Source organism: Protopterus annectens, chromosome 14.part0 (genome assembly GCF_019279795.1).
Source record: "Protopterus annectens isolate FY-2018-M chromosome 14.part0, PAN1.0, whole genome shotgun sequence".
NCBI classification, from domain to species: domain Eukaryota; kingdom Metazoa; phylum Chordata; order Ceratodontiformes; family Protopteridae; genus Protopterus; species Protopterus annectens.
The window spans coordinates 1,076,058,809-1,076,078,482 of record NC_056748.1 but is presented as its reverse complement, the minus strand read 5'-3'; the positions used below and the strand labels follow the sequence as shown (position 1 = coordinate 1,076,078,482).

The 19,674-nt window shown below is 40.2% G+C and overlaps 1 protein-coding gene across 2 annotated transcripts in view; it reads right to left on the bottom strand.

Annotated features, from left to right (window-relative positions):
- Positions 1 to 19,674, bottom strand: part of ADGRA1 (adhesion G protein-coupled receptor A1) — a 1,550,322-nt gene that overhangs the window by 1,033,899 nt on the left and 496,749 nt on the right. The window lies entirely within an intron of this gene.

Below are 19,674 nucleotides of genomic sequence, written 5' to 3'. Positions count from 1 at the left end.
ATCACACAGCCATGCTGTCACATGATGCACATCACACTCTGCATGTGCACAGGCACTGCAAGGGTTGTAACCCTGCTTGCACTGCATCACACAGCCATGCTGTTCCATGATGTACAGCAGTCTGCATTTGCACATGCATTGCAAAGGTTATCACTGTTATCACTGCTTGCACTGTCACACAGCCATGCTGTCACATGATGCACAGCAGAGTCTGCATGTGCACAAGCACTGCAAAGGTTATAACACTGCTTGCACTGCACACAGCCATTATATCACATGATGCACAGTAAAGTCTGCATGTGCACAGGCAATTCAAAAGTTAAAGCACTGCTTGCACTACATCACACAGCCATGCTGTCACATGATGCGCAGAGTCTGAATGTGCACAGGCACTGCAAGGGTTATAACACTGCTTGTATTGCATAACACAGCCATGCTGTCACATGATGCACAGAAGAGTCTGCAGGTGCATAGGCACTGCAAAAGTTATAACACTGCTTGCACTGCACACAGTTATGTTGTCACATGATGCACAGCAAAGCCTGCATGTGCATAGGCACTGCAAAGGTTATAAAACTGCTTGCACTGCATCACACTGCCATGCTGTCATATGATCTACATCAGAGTCTGCTTGTGCATAGGCACTGCAAAGGTTATACCACTATTTGCACTGAATCATGCAGCCATGCTGTCACATGATGTATAGCAGAGTCTGCATGTGCACAGGTACTGCAAAGCTTATAAAGTACAGTTTTGTACCTACCATAAATGTAGATGTTCGAAGATCCACATTGCTGCAGTCATAACCTGTGGGTAGTCCGCTGTCCTCGGTCGGCCCGAATACCAAAGTATTAGGCTGGCGTCGGTCATGGCGCTCAGATCTGACGTCAGTGCGTCATGCTATTAAAGCGCATGACCGACGTCATATTCTCAGTCTTTTCTTGCCCCAGATGTCAGAAGGCCCTAAAAAGAAAGGCCACAGCCTAAAATAGAAAAACCTCTAAAACCCATGTACAAACAACATCTATAACCCAAACCATACAACCACTCCAAACTACAGAGGGGAAGGAGGGAGGGTAAATTGGACTGCAGCAATGTGGATCTTCGAACATCTACATTTATGGTAGGTACAAAACTGTACTATGTTCTTCATCTCACATTGCTGCAGTCATAACCTGTGGGTAGAATCCCAAAGCAAAGGTAAAGGGAGGTTGGCAAAATCATAAAGCATTGGGAGCTGCTAACATGCCCTGTAAGACTGCAGTGGCAAATCCAGCCCTAGATTTGGAATAAAGAGGGAGATGGTAATGTTTAGAAAAAGTGTGCACTGAACTCCAAGTAGCTGCTTCCAAAATATCTTTAGTAGCTACACCCCTTAAAAAAGCAGTTGAAGTGGCAGTAGCCCTAGTGGAATGAGGTCTGATTCCAGCCGGAATCTCCTTACCATAATGAGAATAACAAAAGGCAATACAATGGCCAATCCACTTAGAAATAGTTTGTTTTGAAACAGGTTTCCCCTGAGAGCCCAAAGCAAAAGAGACAAATAACTGTTGAGATTGTCTGAACCTTTTAGTCCTGCTCAAATAATAACGCAACTGCCTGTGAATATCCAAAGTGTGCAAAATTTTCTCCCCTTTATTTTGGGGATCAGCATAAAAAGTAGGCAAATGAATAGATTGGTTCAAGGCCACATTTGAAACCACTTTAGGCATAAAAGTAGGGTTAGTACGCAGAGATACCCTATCCTTATGAAAAATCAGGAAGGGTTCAACTGCCATGAGAGCCTGTAATTCAGATACCCTTCTAGCAGACGTAATGGCCAACAAAAAAGCAGTCTTCCAAGACAAAAACTTTAACTCAGACGTAGCTGCAGGTTCAAAAGGAGGTAAAGTAAGTTTTTCCAACACAAAATTGAGATCCCAGGAAGGAGTAGGAGCTCTACGCGGGGGGTCATGTTCTTTGCCCCTCTAAGGAATTGCTTAAACAAAGGATGAGAGAATAAAGGTGGGTCACAGCCATAGTGAGCAGAAATGGCTGCAGCATGAACTTTTACAGAGGAGAAGGACAAACCCTTGTCTAATAATTCTGTAAGATATTGAAGAGAAACACTCAAATCAGGCCTGGAAACATCAAAGCTCTTTGTTTTGCTCCAAATAAAAAATCTCCTCCATTTATCAGCATAAACTTTCCTTGTACTAGGCCTTCTGGCCTCCAAAATAACATTCAAAACTTGTTGAGGAAGCTGCGACCCTCCAGGTTCTAGAACAGAATATGCTAGGCTGTTAGATGCAGGGACTGAATCCTGACATTGAGGAAATGATTGCCCTCCTGAGACAAAAGGTGTGGAATTGAAGGCAAAGGCCAAGGAGGCTCCCATACTAAACTCCTCAGCAGAGGGTACCAGTGCTGTCGAGGCCAATCTGGAGCTATTAGAATCATGGAGGGCTTGTCTTGTCTGACCTTCAAGAGTACCTTGGGAAGGAGAGGCAGAGGAGGAAAGGCATAGACGTGAAGATTGTTCCAACTGAATGATAGAGCATCCACTTTCCAAGCTGTTGGATGAAACATCTTTGTGCAAAACTTTGGCAACTGGAAATTTAGTGGAGAAGCGAACAGATCTATGTCTGGAGTCCCCCATATCACTGTCAACTGTTGAAATACATGAGGATCCAACTTCCACTCATGGGGATCCACCATCTGTCTGCTCAAAACATCTGCTAAGGAGTTCTGTGCTCCTGGCAGAAACCTTGCCTGAAGAGTGAGGTGCAAACTGAGAGCAGTCTCCCACAAAATCATAGCTTGCCTGCAAAGAGGGTATGAATGGGTTCCCCCTTGCTTGTTGATGTACCACATGACAGCTGTGTTGTCTGTTTGAATCAACACTTGTCCCGGGTGAAGTAAATCCCTGAAAGCCATCAATGCAAATTGGACTGCTAACATCTCCTTCAAGTTGATATGTAAATGTTGAAGTCTGGCAGGCCACGTGTCTTGAACCCATTTTCCATTGAGGTGTGCTCCCCAAGCCTTGTCCGAGGCATCTGTCATTAAGATCTGACTCGCCTCTGGTCGGGTCACAGAGAGTCCCTTGTTTAGGTGACATTCCTGAGCCCACCACAAAAATCCTTTCGAATGCAAGGTATTATTTGAATGACAGTGTCCAGATCGTGGCAGTGTTGTGTCCACACATTTTTGAGATACCATTGTAGCTTCCTCATATGCAGTTTGGCATTGGGAAGCACCAGAATACAAGATGCCATGAACCCCAAGTCTTGAAGGACTGTCCTTGCAGTCAGCCTGGACCGTAGAGACAATTGTTGGAAGTAAAGTGTAAGGTTCCTTTGCTTGTCCAGGGTCAAAAGCCATCTGGGAAGCTGTATTCAGTCTCACACCCAGAAAGCACATTTCCTGAGAGGGTACTAGACTGGACTTTGTTTCGTTCACAGAATACCCTAGGCACCTTAACACTGCCATAACATACTGTAGATGGTGAAGAAGCTTGTTTTTGTCTTGAGCAAGAATCAGGCAATCGTCCAAATAAGGATAAATTTGTATTCCTCTTAACCTTAAGAAGGCTATCACCAGAGCCAGAACCTTTGTGAACACCCTGGGCGCAGTAGATAAGCCAAAGGGCAATGCAGAGAATTGATAATGTAAAGTCCCAGCCAGCGCAGGAATCTCCTGCAACTGGGCCTGATAGGAACATGAAGATAAGCCTCTTTGAGATCCAGAGTTACCATCCAGTGATCTTTGTCCAACAGAGGCAGAAGTTGTTGCAACGTCAACATTTTGAATTTTGGAATGTCCAGGTATGTGTTGAGGATAGATAAATCCAAAATTGGCCTCCAAGTGTTTCCTTTCTTTGGTACAAGAAACAGGCGAGAATAAAATCCTAGGCCCACTTCTGACAGAGGGACCTGCTGTATAGCCCCCATTTGAAGAAGTAAAGAAATCTGTTTGTGAGCCTCTACCCTTTGCTGAGGAGGAACGTCTGGCATGCCCTTGAAAGGGGGCAATGTGTGGAAATAAAACTTGTAGCCTCGGTCTATAATGTTCAACACCCATTTGTCCTGGGTGACTAAAAGCCAGTTTTGCTTGAAGAGTGCCAACTTTCCTCCCAAAGGAGCTGCCAGACAGGTGGGATCTGGCAGCTGAAGATGCAGGTCATTGGGCCTGTTTACGAAAGGACTGGCCCCTGCCCTCACCTGTAGATTGTGCAGGGGAACTCCACGTTCTAGGCCTGAAAGAACCCTGAGCTCTGCCCCTACCACGCCTAGATCTGCCCCTAGACTGTGAATCAGAAGAAGGATAAGCCCATCCCTTAGTAGGCCAATTCCTGCTAAACTTAGGGGGCTGCACCTGCAAAAAATCTTTAACAGTCTGCATAGACTTAGCCTTGTCTTCCATTTTCTTTAAGACAGACTCCACAGGAGGACCAAACAAAACTTCAGACTGTAAAGGAGCATCCAAAATTCTAGCTTTAACATGCTCTGACAAATTCTGATCCTTAAGCCAGGCGTGCCTGCGAATAACTGATCCAGTGGCAGCCACCCTGGAAGAAGCCTGTAAAGCATCAAAACCACACTGCAAAGAATGCTTACCCACCTGATCAGAGGCATGAACCAAATCCTGTAATTCCTTACACTCTATGCCCTCTGCCAAAGCATCTACCTTAGATTTTAACTGAGTAATGAGAACATTCTGGTACTTCAACATATGAAACTGGCAATTCAAAGCCCTCATTGCTAGAGTGGAAGAGGTGTACACTTTCTTACCCCACCTATCCAAAGCTCTAGAATATTTATCCATAGGAACTGGATTCTTTACAACAGAAGCCCTGACACCCTTGGGTCCCTGGCTAATAGTTTCTGGGTCAGCCCTTGGGCTCTTATACAGATATTTATGAGCCTCAGGTACTCTGTAATACCTATCTGGTTTAACTGGCGCAGGAGGCAAAGAGTCTGGATTAAGGGAAGCCTCCGAGAAAACATCCTGAACAACATCCAAAACAGGAGGTATAGCTAAGGGCCGATGTTGTGGTAAAAACAAAAATTCCCTAAGCCTCTTTCGGGAATCTGAGAAATCCTGACCTTCCCATTAAAATGCTCCCTCATAGAATGCAGGGTTTCTGAAAAAGAAAAATCCTCTGGAGGAGAAGCAGAAGGAGTGGAATCCTCTGCGTCTGAATCAGAATAAGGAGGAAAATCCTGAGTGTCTTCAGCCGAAGACTCTGAGTAATCTGAAGCCTGTTCCAAACTTTCCACCTCTGGCTCCACCCTAGGCCTCTTATCTGGAGGGGGCATAGAACCCCTGATTAAGGAAATTAAATCTTCTGCCATTTTAAGCATGTGTTTTTTAGGCACAGAACCTGCAGAACTAGGACTGACACCTGAGGAAGACAAACCAGGCCTGCCCTTAGAAGGTACCTTAGAGACAGAAGGAGAAGGCCTAACCACCTTAGGCAAAGAAGGGAGTACAGCAACCTGAGAGGCCCCCTCAGCCTGACCTGACTCCTGAGAGGCCACATCCTGCAAAATTAACGTCTCCCCCTGAGACTCAGCTGAAACCTCGGCTGGATCTACAGATTCCACCATAGTTTCTAAAGAACTGGCGTCCGGAACGGACGACTCATCCTGCTTGGACCTTAACGATTTTTCCTTGCGCTTCTTAGCGGTAGCGGGCGGAGGATCCGACGGCATATTGTAATTACACCGCTTACCGAAGACAAGCCTAGCGCAATCTAACCTACGTTTAATGGTGCGCTTATTAAACCTAGCACAAAAGCGACACCCGACTACGTCGTGCTCAGGCCCCAAACAAGGAATACAGAGAGAGTGGTAATCCCTATGCGGTATCTGTTTCCCACAAGAAATACAATTATTCACTTTTTCTGACATCCGGAATTAACTGAGGCAAGAAAAAACAAAAATATTCCCCAACAGGGTACTTAGCCCAACTTAGTTTCGGTCTGAAACTCAGAATACGAAAATTTCAGAACGCCGAATGGCACTTGCAAATGCTGCTTCTGCTTCAGACCATGCGGCAAAAAAGACTGAGGATATGACGTCGGTCATGCGCTTTAATACCATGACGCACTGACGTCAGATCTGAGCGCCATGACCGACGCCAGCCTAATACTTTGGTATTCGGGCCGACCGAGGACAGCGGACTACCCACAGGTTATGACTGCAGCAATGTGAGATGAAGAACATCACTGCTTTCACTGCATCACACAGCCATGCTGTCACATGATGCACATCAGAGTCTGCATGTGCACAGGCACTGCAAATGTTATAACACTGCTTGCACTGCACACAGCCATGATGTTACATGATGTACAGCAGAGTCTGCATGTGCACAGGCACTGCAAAGGTTATAACACTATTTGCACTGCATCACACAGCCATGCTGTTACATGATGCACCTCAGAATGTGCATGTGCACAGGCACTGCAAGAGTTATAACAATGCTTGCACTGCATCACACAGCCATGCTGTCACATGATGCACATCAGAGTCTGCATGTGCACAGGCACTGCAAATGTTATAACACTGCTTGCACTGCACACAGCCATGATGTTACATGATGTACAGCAGAGTCTGCATGTGCACAGGCACTGCAAAGGTTATAACACTATTTGCACTGCATCACACAGCCATGCTGTTACATGATGCACCTCAGAATGTGCATGTGCACAGGCACTGCAAGAGTTATAACAATGCTTGCACTGCATCACACAGCCATGCTGTCACATGATGCACAGCAGAGTCTGCATGTGCACAAGCACTGCAAGGGACATAACACTGCTTGCACTGCATCACACAGCCATGCTGTTACATGATGCACATCAGGGTCTGCATGTGCACAGGCACTGCAAAGGTTATAACACTACTTGCATTGCATCACACAACCATGCTGTCACATGATGCACATCAGAGTCTGCATGTGCATAGGCACTGCAAATGTTATAACACTGCTTGCACTGCACACAGCCATGATGTCACATGATGCACAGCAGAGTCTGCATGTGCACAGGCACTGCAAAGGTTATAACACTGCTTGCACTGCATCACACATCCATGCTGTCACATGATGCACATCAGGGTCTGCATGTGCACAGGCACTGCAAATGTTATAACACTGCTTGTGCTGCATCACTCAGCCAAGCTGTCACATGATGCACATCATGTCACAGTCCTTTCATGTGGCTTTGCAAAATGGGTGACCATTTTCCTCCTTGTTTTGGCCTGCAGAGTGGACATAGACTCTTTAAAGGTCCCACCTGGTGCATCAAGGAAACTAAAATCTTCCTCTAGTTGCCATGCAGGGGCTTCAGGGAGCACCTTAGTGGGCAGCATGATATGTCTCTCCATAACTCTGGTCTGACACCAACTTGATGGGGCATTGAGTAAGCAGTGGAGAGACAGATTTGTTCACCTACAGTGGTGTAACCCCACCCTTCTCCACGTGTAAGAGGTAGACATTAGGGAGAGGAAGCTCCATTTTCTTGTCTACTCATTTCACTGAATATTCTATCGTCTGTGCCTGTAATTCCTTTGGTTGTCAGGAATATACAGAACTGATTACTATAACTGTGTTGTGTTTTACAATGGCTGAGGAGATTGTTTAATTGGTGTATTTGCATGTGTATATATGGGGCAAGTTTTTTACTTTGTGTTATACTTGAAGGTTTTGACTGAGACGTCAGAGTTTCATTAAATTTGTTGGATATACTGATAGTTGTTTCTTTTTTGCTACAAGGCAACTTTTTATTTTGTGCACCAGTGGTGTACATGTGCTTTACAGATGTCTGTACTGTGTTATTTTAATAAATCATCATAAAATTTACTTAATTATTGCACCTGTTTTTCATAGTAGTGCAAGTTGAGGTGAGGGGGTCTCCATCTCAGTCTGCACAAGTGGCCAAGCTTGCTGCTAGGTCATGAGTGGTCCCCAGACCTGCTAGGTCATGAGTGGTCCCCAGACCTGCTAGGTCATGAGTGGTCCACAGACCTGCTAGGTCATGAGTAGTCCCCAGACCTGCTAGGTCATGAGTGGTCCCCAGACCTGGTAGGTCATGAGTGGTCCCCAGACCTGCTAGGTCATGAGTGGTCCCCAGACCAACCTCTTTTTAAAGTGAGGAATTTCATTTAGTGAAAGGTGACCCATAGACTTTGCTAGTTGTCTTCATAGCCATCTTTTAAGGCAAAGGCGGCTTCACTTAAACTGGTGCAAAACATTCCTCTTTTGTCTCATGATTGTAGATGCAGTGGCAGGTGAAGACTGAAATGAATCATCACCTGGATACCCACAATGACTCTCTGGAGCATCTCCCTGTCTGGCTGATATAGTCATAGAGCTGGCCAGGTCAGTCTGTCAGCTCGCCAGATATGGTATTTTGCTCATGATGTCAGCCACTGAGGTGACTGACATCTGGTGAGGTTCTCCTCTGTGCCAGGCCTCTGTATCCCTCATATAACCCATTTTTGGTGTTCTCTATCCATTTGTGTCACTCCTTAACCCTTTGTGTGCAGCCCAACCTCTGTCAGTCTGCATCTTTCCAGTGTTACTCCTCTGTTCTACTGTTTGCATTCTACGATTGTTTGTTTGCTGCTCTATTGTCTTGCCATCTATCGTGCTGTTTTCACTGTATGCTTGCCTGCCTCTGCTTCCTTTCCTATACCATCCTTTATTTATGAACTTGTCCCTTGATACCTTCCCCCTTACACTTCTAAAAATTGGAAAATGGGAATCTGTCCTCATATAAATATGCCCTTCCTGATCCCTTCCTTTGGCCTAACTAAAGTCCTAACGATGACCTAGAAAAAACATATTTGATTTGCAGGCATGGGAGATGGAGGGAGAGGGAGAGGGAATGGGATGATGGGAGAAAATGCTTCATGGATCACCCATCTTTTGGGAAGGAGGAGGTTTGGCGCACCACTTGAGTAATATTCAATGGAAGCTCTGGGTGATGCATTGCACAAAGTCTAAGACAGTGGGCCATGCTGCCACTGTAGAGCCACATGAGAGCAGTCACAAAGAGAACTTTTCATACTCCTCCTCACTAGACTGACAGTACTAGTATCACTCAGAAGCTACCAAATGGTGTTGGGAGCTCCTGGGTCCAGGGGGAGAGACCTGCCTTTTGTGTGTTCCTCTTACCCATTTGTAACTTTACTCTGTCACCTGTTCTTCCCCATTTATATGACAAAATGACAAGGTATTTTGATACCATGACCTTCTAAGACCTGCTGTTTGTGCCAGAGTTGCAGCTAATGAGGGACTTTGCTGCATGCGTGAACATGCATAGTGCCAGACAAAGCACTTCTTTTATGTTTTTCCTTTGCAACTTGGTAACTACTCTAACAGTGCAAATACTGCTATTAGTGCAGTTGTAATGTTTTTGTAATTACAAGTGCCCCCACATGATGGCTCTCTGCCCAAAATCGTACACAGAACTTTGCATTAGGCTGCATTGAGCTAAATCCTCTGCACTATATAGTGCATTCAGGATGACATAACACATTTTCTAAATACCTCATTGTGCATGCGTGTGTCTGTGCAACTCTCTATGTATATGCATATGTGTGTGTTTGTGTGTGTGTATTTTGTCTTTTACTGGGATTAAGAAAGGGTCACCTCTAGCAGTAAATTCTAACATGGCAATTTTGTTTCTGGCAGTAACCCATTCTGATTCATAGACAGCCCTAACCAGTGATTCCAGGCTAGGCTGTCCACATAGATTACTGCAATGTTACTGAGGCAATCCAACAAGGCCTCCTTCACCCATAACTTTCAATGGAAGAGTCCACAGTACAGCTAAGTATTAGCCAGTTTAACAGCGGTAGTGGTGTGTGTGTGTGGTGCTTATGTGTGTGCATGTGTGTGTGTGTGTGTGTGTGTTTGTGTGTGTGAACCTGAATGTATGACTGTGTGTGTGTGTGTGTGTGTGTGTGTGTGTGTGTGTGTGTGTGTGTGTGTGTGTGTGTGTGTGTGTGTGTGTGTGTGTTTCGGAGGGATGGCTAATCTCCTCAGACTAACAGGTAAAGCCTGTAATATGGGGGATACTAGACAGCAGGGACTTTTACATGTAGTAGTTCTAAGTCACATACAAACTTTTTCAGTACAAGGTAATATATGAACAATACAAAATATGAGGGGATATATTAGATACCAGGAATACGCACTATTACTCTTAAGTCACATACACAGTGCAGAAAACAGCAAGCATTGCATCACAAAGCATATTGTGAACAATAGGTATAAAATCTGACATTATTGACTGAGTAATGTACCATGACCTATGAGATATAGAGCGGTAAAGAGGGGCAAAATCATGGCGGTACTATTACACTTGGTACCATTGCAAGGTGATGGTGATGTGTGTGCATGTTTGAAAATGTGGATATGTGGCAGGAACTAAATGAGGAAGGTGCATGTAGCAGTGTGATGCATAGGCCAGCAGTGGTTATTGCAAAGTGTTGTTGTGGTAACCACAGTGCAATTCAGACACATCTAAATTTTCAGATCATGAGGTCTTCCCTCACTAGAGCTAATGTGTCTCTCAAGTGCTGGTTTTCACAATCAGGTTAAATGGCCATTTTTGCCACAGCACACTGAGTTTAGACCCTTTCTGAATTCTGTCCAATGTTTCTGTGTGTGTGTGTGTGTGTGTGTGTGTGTGTGTGTGTGTGTGTGTATGTGTGTGCGTGTGCATGTGTATTTGTTTATACAATGTGGGGGTTAAATAATGTTACCCAAAATGCTTTGTTTCACTTAGTATAGTTGCTTACTGTTCTGTTCTGCTTTACTGGTGAGCTTTCTGTCTGCCAAACATTCAGGCTCTACAAACTACTTAATTTTTCCCTTTGGTTTGCCTAGCTTTGGTCTATTTATCTTACATTCACATTACAAGATTTTGATAAGAAAATGTTTACCATCAGCTAAATGATTTCCGTATTCCATTAACATGGTAGAATACACACTTACCCACCTCCCACACTCATTTCACATACAAGAAATGCTTCTGCTGAAGCCAGGAGTTCATTTTTCATGCACTCAAGGGAAAGCAGAACAAATGTTCCTAATCAGTATGTAAAAGAAATGAGATAATTTTCACAGCCATTAAAGAACGAACTGTAATGAATGCTATAAAATATAAACCATGATTTTGATTTGTTTATATATTTCTGGAGACTATTATAATGAAAGAAATGACATTTAAGAAACCTTTTTTTTTTACATTTATGATACTTTTGTTTCTATGCTGCCAGGTTGTTATTTTTTTATTACAAAACCAATATTCAGTAATGTAATGTTTGCACTGTAGGGCTGCTTATATAAGATAGACACATTTTTCAGAAAGAAGTGAGCACTCTTAATTTAGAATAATTTAATTGTATGTGTTTCTGTGGGTGCACGCATGTGTATGACATGTTATTGGGTACAGGTGCTGAATGTCTCATCTATTATAACACAGCAGTCTTATCGTCTTGATATTTAAAAGTTGTCTCATTTCCTGTACAAAGAACAATATATTGCAACAAACTTCACAATATCAGTTCATTTGTTATCCAAAATGTCCATTACGTCGCACTTCCCAGTAAAGGTCAGGCAATGGGTTTGGTGATTACATGACTGCTATGCCATAACAAAGATCCTTATTCCTCCTACCATCCCTACTTAAGTCTGCCTTGAAGGACTGTGATAGAATCCAGTGAGAAAAAGGTAACACCACTAAGTGTGTCTTTTTTACACAAGATATCCCATTATTCCTCTTTATTTAGTTAATCATTCTAATGTATCAACATTGCATACAAATTCATCTGTACCCATTTCAAAAATTCTAATTTTAAAGTTCAAACTACACCATCCCATTGATGAAGAAGTCAGATAATTCTGCATCTTTGAGTCAGACATGCCTGTGAGGGATCTCTGTCTGACATTAAATCATAAGAATCAGCTTCAGAAACAGGATGTTCTAGATTGCTCAGATTCTTGAAATTATCTAATGGCACTTTCATACCTGTTTGAGTTGTGTTTTTTTTTTCCAATGCCAAATTTTTTCCAATCCCTTTTACTTCTGCCACAAGGCTATTTGTTGAAGAATCAGCATTTCCTCATTTACCTCTGTGTATCTTTAATTCTGACGGTAGCAGATGCGGGCTGTCCCATGTGTCTGTTTAATGTCTAGGATCCACATATCCTCTTGGTTTGCAACATCTATCTCTCTATCTCAAATTGTTTCCTTTTCTGTCAAAGTGTTGCTTCTATACAGGCTGATTATCTCCCGGTTTTGTTGCATGTTTATTTATAATCTTTTATTTTAACTTTTGTTTCAAGTCTCCTGCTAATCAGCATTTGTACTGCGGACACTAATGCCTTCAGCCAATATACTTTTTAGATCCATCAGGGGGGTCTTTAACTTTCTTCTTCACAAATGGTGTATCATTTTTGCAATATGGTTGTTCCTGTATCGTTATTTCTACATTTATTTCATGTCAGTGTAATGTTTTAGAAATTATTTCCATCTCCTAATTACAACTTTTCTGTCACTTGATTTCTTGATTCTGACAGCAATAAAACTATCTTATGTTACAAATGTTATTCATCTTATCATCAAGGAGATTAAACCCTTCCAGCATATTGGAACCTGAAGTTATTTATCTTATGGACATGAAGGTGATTAAAATGTTCTTATCAGCTGACATCAGTTTGTCAATGCAACATTTGTCAGTAAATGGTTATTTGTAGGAGTGTTGTATATTCTGAGACTACAGGTCACATACTGAATATTCCAGTCTTTTACAAATCTACAAATTGTTATTAAAAAAATTGTTGGTTGTTGTCTGAAATCATCAATATATGATGTTATGATACTCAGATATTGATTTCTACGTAGAAGTCTACTGTTCAAAGAAGACTGTTGGCCATCAAATTTAAAACATTTCTTTCCCCATTTTTCTACTGTCCCTCTCAGGAATATTACATTTATGCTTCACAATCTTTTCATCTCATCAACTTCATTTCTCATTTGCATCTTTGCCAAGGACCTCAGTTGTTACCATCTGAAACATTAAATGATACAGCTCATTGCAGTACCTTACATGCAGATTGCATTGTCCTAAAACAGATTTTTTTTCTGAAACATAAAACGGTAAATTAAAAATATTATTTTTTAAACATAAATTAGCAAATTAAACGTATTCCTTTCTATTGTTTGCTGCATTGTGTTGCAAAGATCAGATGAGCTCTTCTTGTTTTTGGATCTCATCATCCCCAGAAGGTTTTACCACTTTTGTTTTATGTAAACACACGGATTCACAATATATGTGTATTATAATGATTCACTTTAGAAGCTCGAAATACTGAAATGTCGAAATTCAGTATTTCAAGCCCATAATGTGAATCCTGGAAAGAGCAAAAGCTCAGAAACGTGAATTTCAAAACCTGGAATACCGGAGGGTTTGAATTTTGTGCTTCTGAGGTTATGCTGTGGTTACAGATTCAGGTAAGTGTGTGTGTGTGTGTGTGTGTGTGTGTATGTGTGTGTGTGCATTTGTGTGTGTGCGTGTGTGTGTTTGGGAGAGTGTGTGTGTTAAGGGTTTTGGTTAGGGGCTGTGGTGTTTGTTAGTGTGATTTATTGCTGTGATGTGTGTGTGCAAGCAGAATGTAGCCTGTGTGGTGGTTTTGTGTGTGTGTTTGTGTTTAGTGTGACCTCGGAGTTAGAAAAGTTAAGCAGGGGGGATGTGGGGGCCCAGGGTGCTTTTATGTAATAGAGAGCTTGTGTTTGTGTGTGGGGAGGATGGTGTGTGTGTGCAGTAGTAGCGCGAAATTCAAAATCTCCGTGTGCGAGATTTTGAATTTCGCGCTTCTGAGTTTTCTATGTTTCAAAAATTTGACTTTATAGCTTCGAAATACTGAATTTCTACATTTCAGTATTTCGAGGATATAAAGTGAATCCGTATTATATATATATATATATATATATATATATATATATATATATATATATACATATATATTTTTTATATATTATACATAATAATTGGATAACTAATTTCATCCATTCGGATAAAAAAACCTTAGTGGACACTGACAATGGTACCGGACGGCTAAAATAACCTAAAGCAGATGGACAAGACCAGAGAAATAAACTACTCACCCATGCATAGAAGTTGTTTAGTTGAATGTCAACTACCAAAGATACTAGCAACCAGTGATGCTCATTGATGATGTCATTAGAAATCTTTAAGGTTGTTATAGCCATGACGCTCATTGATGATGTCATTAGAAATCTTTAAGGTTGTTATAGCCATGACGCTCATTGATGTCATCATTAGAAATATTTAAGGTTGTTACAGCCATTGGTTAATTTCTGTAAATAATTAGTATTTGATTTTATTAGTCCCCTTTTCAAGGGAAGAAAGAGTGCATCAGTGTTTGGATTATTTCACAGGATAACTGGAGTTTAGTTAATTTGCAATCAGAATGTTAGGGTGACACAGTAGTAACACAGCTACCACTATAGCACTCTGACAGCTTATAGGAGATGAACCATAGTTCTTAACCTCTTAGCTTAAGAAATCTGGACAGAGCTTAAAATAAAGGTGGAACTAAAGCCCAAAAATAGGGACAGATTTTAAATATTGCTCTTATAAACTAAGAAAGTTGCTAGAATTAGCATGCATTTTCCGAAGGATATGAAGTCTGAAATTTAAATCCCTTCTTCCATCCACAATCCTATTTCCCATTTTTATATTTAGTGAATTTATTCCTCAGTGACTTGCCAGAAAACCACACATTTTATGAGGAACAGACCAAAAATATTAAGCAAAAATCTAAACAGTTCAGAGCTTTGACTGGAAGAGCATGAGCTACCAAGTGACAAGTCAGAATGTAGTGCAGGACAATCACTGATACAAGACAGGAAGTTGTTCTACTGAAGAAGCAAATGAGTTAGGCTTAGTGATAAGTACTAACCCTAACCATGAAAATCTAAGTGTTAGGAGAACGTGTTACGATTAAAGTTTTATTATCAGGTTTAGAGCTTTTACATCATCAGAAGAAGCCACAACTTTAAATGTGCTGATCATTCTGCACCCTGCAATATCCTTTTTGAAAGTATTGCAGTGGCATGCAATTGGCAAGTGGCAATTTGCCTCCCAATTGACTCCCTTTGCATCAGGAACAGATGCTTGATTGGCTTGTATACCGCAATGCTCATTGGCTTTAACTGTAGTGTACAAGCCAGTCAAAATTCACAAAGCAGAGTCACCACTATTCAATGTGGAACAGAGGAACAGTGGGTTAAATCGATCACAAATGCAGACCATTCTGCACAATTTAGAGCACTTGGATGTTCAGCCATGGAGACAGACTGTGACCAGAAAATTTGTAGAGAGATTAAGAAATGTCAAAAGGCATTATGAAAAGGAAAGTGATTCAGTTTAACTAGAAAAAGGTATAGATGTTTTACGTGAAGAAACTATTTTTTTTTTTATTTGAGAACCTGCGTCTAGTTGTAAAAGAAGTGGTAGCTTATGTAGAACTGCACAAAACCTCCAGAAATGTCAGATAATGTAGGGAAACATTCTAAGAGAAGCTTATCAAAGTAGAGATGCAGCTCACATGGGAACAAGAAAAATTAGCTTTTCTACAAAGCAGACAGTGAGATCACAAAAACAAATAGGGGGTCTTGGAAATAGTTCAGAAGGGAAAACGTAAGAATTCCAGGTGATCCTGAAAATAGTTTAAAAAAAGAGCTAGGAGAGACTTTCGAAACACTCATAAGAGAAATTATGAACTTCGCTAAATATTTAAATCAAACTACAGAGAGGACACACCAAAGATGGATCAACACATAAATAAACAGAAAATGTTTAAATGGCTTCCCATTCATGTGAAGCTGAGTTCATCTATTACCCAAGTTAAGGACAACCTAGACCAGTGGATAGGGAATAGGAGATTTACATGTTACTTATGGACAGAGGTAGCTTTTAAATGCCTGGCTTTCAATGTCCTGTTTGGATACAGGACAGAATTATTCTTTCAGGAAAATTTTGCTAGACTTAGAAAGGCCCTCCCCCCACCGGGGTTGTTAGCCTAGTAACAATCTATGGATCTATGACACAAGGCATGTGCTTATGTCACTATAGTCAGCAAGAGGCAGCAGCTAGATCATTAGCGGTAGCAAGCAGCACACTTTGCTGATCACTGTGGTAAATATTAATTCAGATTTAGTGCTAATAGATAGAGAGCAGTAATGATGAAGTATAATTCATGACTTAAGTCTTTGGGTTATGAAGCAAGGATAGTACACCATGCAAATATCACTTACTAGAAGGGGAAAGTGAAGAATACTAACACAGTTATATTTGCGCAACTTATAAACAAAGGAATTGTGCCTATATCTTGGCTTGTTAATGTCCCCCTTTACCCTGCCCTCATTAGGGAAATCATTGAATGTAATGCCCTCTTTGGCATGTCTCTGTCCAGACTCATGCAACTATAGGAATACCCATGGAGATACCTTACTAAAATGATACAAGGCCTAAACAACATGTCCTACATGAAGTGACTCAAAGCCCTGTCACTATACTCAGTATCCTACAGACTGTTAAGAGGTGATCTGTGTCTGGCATACAAGGCATCCTCATACCCAATACTGATGGATTTACTACAAATCAAATCAACTGGCATCAGAAATACTTGGTCTAGGGATGTAAACCTCTTCAGCAACATCAACAGAACAGTTTGGAGGGGGAGGTGTATCCTGCAGAGGATGCTGTAGTCTAGAACATTCTCCACATTCCCAAAAAACAAACTTAATTCCTGTCCATTTTCAAGCATTACTTGGATCTATGGATGGGAAACAGAAAATTTACTCAGGACTACCTCTGTACTACTAAAACATTTTATATTTTTTACACACTTTAGAATGTTTAAACAGTGCATTCCTTTCATCCTTTACCATGAAAGAATATAAATGTTCATTAATCCTTTTTTCTAAACTTCTACTAGTCATTTCCACATAAAAAGCACTGCACCCAGACCACAGACTGATACAAACTAACCCCTTTGACTTAAAAGTAAACCTCCCCGGCACTGAATATATACTATTGTATACTGTAAATGGTCTAATGATATATAAGGCCCTTCCAGAATAAATCTTCACAATGAACAAAAGCAACACTTGTATGTACCTTTATTTTTATCTGTCGGTGGTGAACACATAGTAGTATCATCATGTAACACAAATTTATTTATTTATTATTTGTTTTTCTGTAAAGAAACCTAGAGGAATTACCTCTAATCTTAAACAAATTATTATTCCCTTCTAATATCCCAATTGGCAATAATAATCTCTGAACAGCATGACTGCCAACTGACATGTCTAAAAATAAAGCACTGTCCTATCCTCATTAGGCTCCCTTATCATATTGTTACCTTCACCCTTACCAGTTGAATTGACTACAATTGTCTCATATAAAGTGTTCCTTTTAGAAGAAATTTATTTTCATGCTTATTTCAAATTAGTGACATCCAGAAAAATCCACTTTAGAGCCAACCTCCTTTAGGTTGAATTTAAAAAAATCAGATTCCTTATTAAGATAATCAGACAATAACAAACAATCAATAAAGGTTCCATTAACGATACAGAACAAGTCATCAACAAATCTCTTATAGTAAATAATCTTGCCACTTAAAATATTAGAAGTCAAAATGTGGACTTCTCACCATCCTATGACTAAACTGGTGAAAGCAGGGGCCACAGTGGATCTCACTGATATGCCTTTATTCTGTTTATAATATTTTCTATTAAATAAAAAGTAATTAATTTGCAGTAACACTCTAACAGCATACAGTACAACAAAACCTTCTCATTGGTAATATCAGTGAATCCGGTAATGAAAAGCCAAGCATATTCTACCTCTAAATCCTGTGGAATACCAGTAAAATGGGAACAAACATCTGTGGTAACTGTATAATTATCATCATCTTCTTTAGGTAGATAAATAGGGTCTATATTATTGCAGTGAATACTTAAAATAGCAATTGCTGTTTAATTGTCCAAATAAAGTCGAAATCCCTAAATCCCGTGCACACAGATTAGCGATTTTTTTCCCCAGGGAAAAAAAAAATCACTGGGCCCATGTTTGGGACTTGCAATTTCCTCCACTGTAGTGTGATTCCCGGAGTTGGTATATTTAAGTAGGGGGGTGGGGGTGCAGTCCCCCACATTGGGGGTGTGGGGGACAAAGTCCCCAACTTTATTTTGTGTTTGGATTTTTTTTTTTTTTTTTTTTGTGGATTAGCGATTTTATTCCCTGGGGAAATGCTGTTCCATGTGTTCAAGACTTAGGGAGTTCGACTTTACTGGGTTGATTAAACAGTGTTTTCTATTTTAAGTGTTTACTGAAATAATATAGGCCCCATAAATACTATTAAACTCACTTAACTTATCAATGAAATCCCAGGAATCTCTTATATATGATGACAACTTCTGTACTAATGGATTTAATATGGAATCTAAAAATAAAGAAATTCCTTCAGTGATGCTGTTAGGTGCTGAGACAATTGGTCTAAAGAGTGGGCGAGTAGGATTTTTATGAATTTTAGGAAATCTATAAAGAACTTCTATAGCTGGATTTTCAATTTTCAAAAAAAATCATATAATTCAAAATTAAAAGCATTGTTTATAAAATATTCATATAAAATAGACTAAATAAATGCATAACTTTTATGAACCTCATTTAACAATTCTAAGAAACATCCTTCAACATTGTTCCACATATTTTCCATAGCCTTAACATATGTTTCAGTATCCATAATGACCAGCCCCTACCCTTATCAGCTTTCATAAAGCTAAGTTTAGTATTTTTAGCTAACTCATCCAATGCTGCCCTTTCCTCTGGATTTAAGTTATACCAAGTTTACCTTGTTTTTATTGCTTAAAACATGCCTAATTTCCTTTTCACTCACTTGATAAAAAAATGTGAGTGTTATTTAACATGGGATTAAATAATGAAGGTTTTCTTAATGCATTATGTGTACCAACATCTTTTAACACATATTTTTATGTTCAACTTTTTATTAAAGAATTTCAGTTCCAAAAGTATCTTTGTTACATTAGCCCTATAGGTAGGTACAAAATTGGGATCTAATTGTAAAACTCAAATGGGAACAGGGCTTAATACAAAATCAGAGAGATAAAATATCTAAGTGCAACAACTCAGAATTTGGATAAAAGAAGTAATAATTTGCACAGATGAGTGTCTAGAGATGATATGGATGGTTTTAAATAAGAGAAAATAAATGGTTTAGGTGATGTAAAGATTGGGGGTATATATATATTATATGAAAATAATTTCTGTGTTAGGTATACAATTTGTGAATAAAGATAGAATATAGAGGGGAAAAAAGCAATAGAAAAAATAAAACAAACTTGTCTTTTCTAGAGAACATATAAATTAGCATTCAGAAAAAAAGCTTATTGGATAAATTCAGTACTGATGGGAAATATAGTATACTTAGCAAGTGTATTTATGTTGCCAACAGTATTTGAAAAGAAGTTATTGCGTATATTTTTTTTTAATTTACATGGTGTTTTAGATTAAACCCTGTGAAATGAGGTGTTTTGTATGCAAATAAAGAAGAAGGAGGTTTGGGGTT